Genomic DNA, 9,650 nt, shown 5'->3' with positions numbered 1-9,650 from the left:
ACACTTGCCACTGGACGTAAAGCAATCAAGAATCCACCAATCACTTAATTGTATCACTATGCATGCCGATGTTATGTTATTATATATATACAAATATACCATATTTATATGAATAAATGGCGATGTGCGGTACCCCGGTTTTAATACAATTTTTAGTAATGTTAAGACAGCAACCAATCGACACAAATAATCAAGTGGCACATAAAGGACCACCTTTTTTTTCAATCTCGAAAATGTTTAGTTGTCTATTCAATATATCAAGCTCTAAACTGTTTCTAGCTAGTGTGTAAAATCTGTAAATAAATTATGCATAAAAATCAATGATCTAAAAGCAACACCAAATTTTTCATATCAAAATAAAACAATTAAGGTCCGAGTCTGATCCAACTAGTGTTTGCTCTTAGTCCTATTTTGTGAAATAATTTTAACAAACCAACAATCGATTTTGACATTAAAATTATATTTTTTAAAAACAAACATACAAGCAAAAAAGATACATTCATCAACAATCACTTCAAGTACAAATGTTTAACAAATAAATATAAATAGTACGGATTTCTAGCTTTATTTTGCTATTTTCTTGTTCATGTTTGGCAATTGTAACACTCCTCTGTGAATATGTGTGTCCCAGCACTAGCGTTAAACGCTATTCTCACTGTGTTAAATTCACATTTCAAATTATTATTATACAAATAAATTATGCCGGATGCAAATATTTACTTCCGATGACTTTTCTTATTATGAAACTAATCAGTAAGACTACCGATGTTATAATGACGATTTCCAAGGTCCTCCAGACATATTTCATTTTTTTGGAAATCGGTTTGTGTTGTTCTGTTGCAAAATCGTCTTCATCCTGGACCTGATAACAGAACAAAATACAATTATTGTTATATGTTTTATACCAATTTAGTACTGGCCAATAATCTTGGGAAAAAAGTAAAATAAATAAACAAAAATACAGAAGTAAAATTCTTGAAAAATAGGACTGAAGCTTATTTAGTGAGAAGTTTATATACAAGTGAGAGGTTTACCTAGCTACAAAAGCCGTTTGAATCCGCCATTTTCGACATAAGAAAATGTCTGTAGCTCACCCACCCCAAACCACGACAATGGTGTGATTGTACAACATACGAACAAACTATCAAATTCAGTTGGCTACATTCAGTGTGCATGTACTCTGGAATCAATTGCGTTGAAACGAATTTGATTGCTAACAAGTGTGTTGAGAGTTAATCGCTTGAAACATAGGTGCATAGTCATTCCTTAATCAATTAAACAATACATATTTGTTGTGTCAGTCTGTTTGCATTTTAGGTGTAGTGCATGCTGTGACAACAACAAGCTCATTCTACCATCTATGTATTTTATAAAGAAAGTGTGGGTGTATTTAGGTATTTATTGGTCGAACTACAAAGATTAAGATTTAAAATATATATATGGGCATTCATAAACATAATGGTTCAGTCAGATTTATCTGACGGCCCAGCGATACATATTATAGAACTGATCCCTTAAAGTATGATCCTAATATAATCTAACATAAAATTTGCCGCTGGACGTTAATCAACCAACAATCAATCAATAATAAAATTAACCCTTTTTCATTATATTAATATATCTATCCAAAAAGGACTAATCGCCTTGATATGATACACGGAGCAAGAATTGTTTATTACCCTTTGAATCTTATGTCAATCGTCCTGAATATGCATGAAATATTTGCCACTGAACGTTAAGCAACCAACAATCAATCACTCTACTGTAGTTGGGTTGCAAACTCCGTACAGTGATCGTTTCCGTTCCGGAACTATTTTCCTTTACTCCATCACTTTAGTGTAGAGTAGTATGCGGACCCGTATGTGGATCGGAGCTGGAAATGCCGGGGAGCCGTTTGGTTGCATTATTAATACGAGGATAAATCTCCGTTTTCCATGTTTAACAATGAATTAACTTTTCGTAAAGTTTTTTTTTATGTCAAGCGCTGTTAGAAAAGTAGCAAATATACATGTATTTTCAATCATACCAATTTTTATTAGGAATTTAAATGACAAACCATATAGGATATTATTGTAGATAAAGATATTCAATATTATATTCAGAGAGGGAAGGGGATTTCCCCCCAGATTTATCATTGACTGCATCGGTTATCAATTAGATATAGGAAGATGTGGTGTGAGTGCCAACGAGACAACTCCCAATCTAAGTCACTATTTGTAAAAGAAAAACTATAGCATGTTTTGATATTTTATTCAATTTGATTCGCAAACTCCTTAAACATTTTGTTCCTCGACTATTATGCAAGTCATGTCACAAAATATCTATTTTTCATTCTGTCTTATGCAAAGTCAGTTATTTTCAGGATAAATACAATATATATGTACCTTGTCGGAAATATAAAATGTATTTGTTCTCGCTACGAAAAAGGAGAAAGGCTCGGCATGGCTCGCTTTCCGTCCTTTTTCTAAAGCTCGTACCAATAAATTTTATATTTTCCAACAATATATATAAATTGTATATTTATTTATTTGTTTTGATAAACGGTGAACCAAAGCCGGTTTTAATAGGTTCTAACCATTTAAAACCGGAACCGTTTAAACTCAAACCAGAATGACTGCAACACATACGCCTCCAGTTAGTCGCATGATTAGCTTCAATGAGATGGTACAATGAACCGGTCGATAAAGTTTATACTTGTACCTTAACATCTGTAAACTCTGTTAATTCAATTTGTTGTTCATTTTCCATCTAATAAATTCAGCCTCTTTAGATCTGAAAAAAAGAAGTTAAACTACATGAAATTAGTTTTAAAACAAGATTTTGTGGGCGTGTGTAATGTAGATTATGCAGAGGAAGCTATGCAACATATTGTGTTTCTATGTAACTTTCACAAGTTCAGATTAAGACAGCATACGTGATATTCAAGGTCACAGGGAGACCTTTAAAATATTAAATAGGTCAAGAGTACCATAAGCTTCAAAAGGGAGATACATGTAACTCAATATTGCAACATTCAGTAGTTTCCCTTGTCAATACTACCACGGCAGACAATTCAAACCATGATAGTTTTATAAGGTTACAAGAGCGCAATTATTCGTAATGCATTTTCCATAGGATACCACAGGTGTTCCATATTTTTTTTTCTCGAAGACTACACAAACTAGGGAAAATTGGGTAGCAGTTCCTGTTACTAGAAATGCCATTGTTGCATTACAACCATTACAATTTTTTCCGACGTAGTCGGTATAGTTTCGGTTTGTGCCCTTTGAACTTAAGGACGCTTAACTATGGCAACAGAATACGCATGCTCGAAACTCCTTTCTGTGATTGGACAAAATGCTGTCTTGATGGGTGATTTAGTTGTGTTTGAAAAAAACGTCTCGTTAATTATATCGTGATGGAAAGCAAGTGAAAAACTATAAATATTGGAACTAGATCTTACAAAGATTTATATTTTTATCAAAATAATTGTTTCTCCAATAGCTCTTTGCATCTGTGACAGCTGTTTATTCGGGACAATTATATAATTTTTAATGTAGCTTTGTTGTACGAACGTACATGACTTTTAAAACGCACCTACGCATGTGAGATTTCCGCGGGGTTTTGGTGAATGTAAACAGAAAGATACGAGGACCGAGAATACTGAACACAAACAGAGAAAACGTTATTTAAATGGTATCTTTGTGCTTCTGAAGGTTATCGAAATGATAGTTTTAAACATAATTATACTCAAATTTAAATACGTCGGATATCTTTTTAAAGATAGTTTTTGTTTCGCTTAAGGATAAGGGCATATTTTTAATGGCTCCGACGTGCAGAAATGGAAGATATTTTCTATACTTCGTAAAATGTGAAAATGATTTTCGACAACTTTTAAACCTAATTAGATAAACTTTCGATTAAATGTAATTCCAATCCTGTATCATCCAATCAGAAGCCGTATAGGATTCTCAATGATTCTGAGTACCATCTTACCGGTAAAATGTAAACAAATAATTGCGCTCTTGTAACCATAAAGCAACATTTATGTAAACCTAAGAATACCACTTAATTAGAATTTTGCTCTTTTAGGAGATAAACAAATGGGGAAAGAAAGTAATAGGAGATAAAGAAAGAATTTAATATTTTTTTTTAAATTGCATTGGTGTAAAAGCCTTGTACAGTTTATATGGAACGCTTTCATAGCCCTGTGAAATAATAAAAGAAATAATTAATTCTTAAAATTACATGTATATATATGCTTCAAACATAAAATTATGAATTGTATCAATGTTTTCGTAGGTTTTCTATGCATTAATTTAACATCGTCATGAATAGCACATGTAGTCATACATGTAGTTGTGAAATTTTATACGGAAATAAAATGTGATATTGGAGTACCCGCTACATATTATTGTCAGCTAATGGAAATTATAGATTCCTATGAAATATACATGTAATGTAACTTTTTAAAATGTACAGATCGATCCATTATATCGGTGTTGAACTCAAGTGCCCCTGAAGGGTAAGCAGTTCTAAACCAATGTGTCCACCATTACTTTGATGTCATAAATGAAGAAAGGTGTGCACGAATATCACTTTCAATGGGTATACATGTAGGAAGATGTGGTCTGACTGCCAATGAGACAATTCTCCATCCAAATAACAATTTATAAAGGAAACCATTATAGGTCAATGTAAGGCCTTCAACACGGAGCCTTGGTTCAAACACATTATTGTTTTGTCATTTTATATAAGACAATCAAACATATGATAGTCATTCCTATGATAGTCTTGCTTGTGTTTATTAAACAAAATTATCTAAAATGCCAGGCTTACACTTTTGAAAGTCAAACGAGCATTTGGTTTACATTAGACTCATCAGTGTCATTTGAATAAAAAAAAAGGAAACGGAAAATTAGTACGAAGTTAAAGAGCACTGAGGACCCAAATTCCGAAAAGAGAATACTTACAGAATATTATAGTTACGTATATAAGAAAAAGATAAAAGAATATAAAAATAATTGGCCTTAACATCTAAATAATACAGAAAAAAAGACCCCATCTAGACCCTTTTATGGACCAAGTAAGAAACACTCGACGATTTGAATCTGCTTTCTTACGTACTTTTTTCAGTTCTTTGTGATTTGGTTGGCAATATACAGTTGAATGTAAAGTAATGCATTTTAATTTACTGATATAAGTTTCTTGAAAGAGAAAAAAAAAACAAACAAATAGTACGCACATTCTGAACAAACCGATAGTAAATTTAAGTCGATTTACATATCTATTACGTAATCATAAGCAATGTGATATTCCACATATACATGTACATGTAACAGTTGATTTTATAACGCAAGAACATAATATACGTGTATAATGACAACACGGGGGAAATTTCGTCATTTTTCAACAAACAACACGTCAAAAAAAACTCTTGTTTATGTTACATGTATCAGGAAGTGCGCAAGTCGTTGTTCTTAAAATGTATTTATTTATTTGTCCAATCCTTTACAAGAAGGTCAGATAGGGCTTTTCTAAATAAGAAACAAGTGGACACAAAGTGCAAAAGATAAGATAAAAAGAGAACGACAAGTCAAACAAATTAAGAACAGGGAAAAATAGGGTGGTGAAATATATAGAAAAAAGGATAATAGGCTTAGCCTACTAAAATAAACAACGATTTAAATCTAAAGAATATAGAACTGAGGGACCCTAATCTATTCCATCTTACAACGCTTCCTTAAAATTCTGAAAACTTACATGAAACGCAATTTGTGCCGACAAATAAATCCAAACCAAAACAGTGGTCCATTATAGTTTAGACCTTGTCTTATAAATGTATTAAGTGTACTTAGTTAAGAGATAAGACTAAAAACCAGAGAATAATGTAAACAAACGCATATGATTCCGTGACTTTTGTTATTAACTATTATGGTTAACCAAATATCGTGTCTTTAAAAAGAGTCCAAGCCTAGGTGCAATTGTAGGTGTAGTTTGAAAATTTGACAAAACAAACTATACAGTTATAAAAAGTGAAAGACCAATCTAAGAGTGAATTCGGTTAAGTACCTTCAACGATGAACCGTTACTCCCGACTCTCCGGTCGATTATATTAAAGATGTCATAGCATGACTTTTCACAAATGTATATTTTTGTACATCCTGTATTTCAGTTGTTGTCGTTTGTTTATGTGTTACATATTTGTTATTAGTTCATTTTTATGTATACATCAATTAGGTCGTTAGTTTTCTCGTTTGAATTGTTTTACATTGTCATGTCGGGGCCTTTCATATAGCTGACTATAGGCTTTGCTCATAAATAATGCCGTATGGTGACCTAAAGTTGTTAATTTCTGCGTCATTTTGGTCATTTTGGTCGCCTGTGGAGATTTGTCTCATTGTCTATCATACCACATCTTCTATTTTATATCTACAATGTAGTATTACAGAAATACTTTTCCACAAATGATTTCGTTTGATTTCTTTCAAGTTGTATATCATTTGTCTCATTTTGCTTTAAAAATAAAGCTCATCAAAGATATAAGGCTCATGAGTTTGTATGTACGAAACACGTGTTTCGTCATCAAAAGACCCATCAGTAACCTTTGAATAAAACATCAAACTAGAGGCACAAATGAGCCTGTGTCGCTCACCCGATTTTGTTTTATTTACAATTGATGCATGAAATAATGCAACCGTCATACTTTGGCTTTAGTTTCAGAGATATAAGCCTAAAACTGCCTTGTATTCCAATATCATATTTTTAGCCAAGTCTGCCATTTTGATACTCTTATGATGCGTGTGGTCAAGTTTGGTTAAATTTGTCTCTGTTGTTTCAAATGAGAAGACTATTGTAAAAGATCACAAACATTTACAAAAAATTGTTAAAAATTTCTTTAAAAGGGCAATAAATCCTTATGGGGTCAATTGACATTTTGGTCATGTTGACTTATTTGTATATCTTACCTTGCTGAACATTATTGCTGTTTAGAGTTTACCTCTCATTCTAGATATAATGATATTCAAGATAATAAGAAAAAAACTGCGGAAAAAAAAGGTTTTTGCGGCAATCTTGGTTGGTGGACTGGGTCATCGGACACATTTTTTTAAAAGTAGATACCCCCTGATGATTGTTGCCAAGTTTGGTTAAATTTGGCCAAGTAGTTTCAGATAAGAAGATTTTTGTAAAAGTTTACGACGGACGACGACAACGGACGACGGACGACAGACGACGGACGACGAACGACATACAAGTGATAAGAAAAGCTGGCGTGTCCCTTTGGGCCAGGTAAGCTGTAAAGTTAAACGACCAAATTTGAAATCATTTGCCAATATTGCAATACGATCAAGACAGACAAAATATAATAAAAAGTTAAAGATTACAAAAATAAGCGTGAGTTTGAACACAATGTAAGTAAACATGTTCGACCATTCCCCCCAAAATATATAAGAAACATATATATAATATTCCTCACGTGATACCTATATACATTGTATGTAGGACTCATAATCATGGCGTGTGTCAGATCTATTGCAAATGGCCGATTCCAAATCTATGGCAAATATGACAGTATGTCATCCCAAATTGATGACAGAGCATAGTTTGAAAAAATGAAATCATAGCAAATAATCTATAGTTTCCTTATCTCAGGCGAATTTACTAGTTCCCAAAACTATGACAGATTGAGCGCAAAAATAAGATGAGTGAGTACATATCTGACCAATGACTTGCCTTAAAACAAGTGGCTTTCTCAAGAAATCTTACTTTCTTACCCAACAGTATACATGTGTGATCTTTAGCTAAATCGACAACGCAAGAAGATGTTTTTTTAATTGTGACGGTATATATTAATCTTTTTCCCGGAAAATAACACGATTTAAAATCTCCCATAGATTTGGGGAAAAACAAGAAATCGCCATAGATTTATACAAATTCTGTATACATATATAAATAAGAAGCTGGGGTATGATTCGCAATGCGACAACTCTTCACAAGAGATCAAATAACACAGAAATAACTATAGGTCACCACTGGCCTTCAACAATGAGTAAAACCCTATAGCAAAGTCAGCTTTAAATGTCCGCGAATAACAAATATAAAACAATCAAACGAGAAAACTATCGACCTGATTTTTGTACCAAATAATGTACGAAAAATAAGTTTGATATATAGCAACAAACGACTACCACAGAATTACTGAACTTGACTTTGGACAGGCTAATACATACATTATGATCATCAGTAAGTGGCGGGGTTATATATGTATGTATTAACTGGATTCAGATACCATAGAGCTATAGATGAATACATGTTTAAGATGATCCCCTTGGTATATCATGAAATATTTGCCACTGGGCAACAATTAATCACTTCTAAAAATATATATATATAAACCAAATGAAAGATTGAATCATAAATTAAATCTTACCTTGTTCAACGATGAACAAATATACACTTACAATCCAGAGAGAAAAAAATAGAAATACATGTATGCATAAACACGCATTAGAATGAAGAATTGTAGTAGTATAAGGTTAAAAGATTTCTTATTTACCTGCACATAGTCTGTCAGTTATTTTATAACGTAGAAGAAGACAATAAACAATTCTGAGAAACATAAAACAACAATCCGGATCGGAACTGTAAATATTCGCATACACTAGTTGAAACACTACAGACTTAAAAACGATAAAAATATGACCATGACAAATTACAGATGATGACAGTTATTTACATAATTCATGTATATATATAGTTTTATGAATGTTGTTAACTTTGTAAACCGGATCTGCTTTTTCCACGTTTATCCTTTGGCATAGAATGTCACCTGTTGTACTTTTATTTTTGTTTATATGAAAGTTTTGTTAAAATAAATATATTTGAAAGTACAAGCTTTATCTAACGGGAAAAAGGGGGGGGGGGCGGAAGGGGGTCATTTCTGTTTTAAAAAATTTACAAAATATTGGGTTATCCCTTCTACTTTCTTTGCAATAGATATAAGAAGATGTGGTATGGGCAATAAGACAAGTATGTATTCTGATTAAATTTTGAAGATTTTTACTGAATAATAAAATTTTAAAAGTTTCTTTGTTACTTGGAAGGAAATGGAATCCTAAGTTGTTTTTTATTTTGAAATTACTACGTCTGTATTGACCATACATTTGTACAAACAGACATGTTTCACCACGGAGTCCTACATGTGCATGCAATACCATTACACTGTGTTTTATTTGTATTGCAATTCACCTTCATTTTTGGTGACTTTGAAAATTATTTTTGGTATTTTTTTTTTCGAAAAAGATTACTATTTAAAATTTATGATTTTAAGCTCAAATTAAGGATATGTGGATTAGTGCAAAAAGATTACTATTTAAATTTATGATTTTAAGCTCAAATTAAGGGTATGTGGATTAGTGCAAAAAGCGTTGCACCATCCGAGCATGACGCAACCTTGTTCCTCCTGAAAAATATTCAGGACATCAATTAGGCAGCAACCATTTGATTTTCTGGGGGGGGGGGGGGGGGGGCTATGTTTTTTTTTTGGAAAAAAAAGTTTGTTTCAAGTTTTTGGAGAAAAAAAAAATTGTTTTTGATTCTGAGAAAAAAAAATTGTTTGTTTCACCCTCATCTGCACTATATGTAATGCTAAAATTGTAAGAAAAAAAATG

General features: G+C 32.4%; 1 long non-coding RNA gene across 1 annotated transcript; it reads right to left on the bottom strand.

Moving 5' to 3' along the window:
* Window positions 1-439: 439 nt before the first annotated feature.
* LOC143083390 (uncharacterized) lies at window positions 440-8,743 on the bottom strand. The gene is made up of 3 exons (XR_012980682.1): window positions 8,537-8,743; window positions 2,701-2,772; window positions 440-862 (listed from the first exon to the last, which is right to left on the bottom strand). It is a non-coding gene; the product is annotated as an uncharacterized LOC143083390 (long non-coding RNA).
* Between the last annotated feature and the right edge of the window lie 907 nt (window positions 8,744-9,650).

The sequence above is a fragment of the Mytilus galloprovincialis genome, chromosome 7 (genome assembly GCF_965363235.1).
Source record: "Mytilus galloprovincialis chromosome 7, xbMytGall1.hap1.1, whole genome shotgun sequence".
Taxonomy (NCBI): Eukaryota; Metazoa; Mollusca; class Bivalvia; order Mytilida; family Mytilidae; genus Mytilus; species Mytilus galloprovincialis.
Note: the sequence above shows the minus strand (reverse complement) of the source record. Positions and strands in the feature narration are given on the sequence as shown.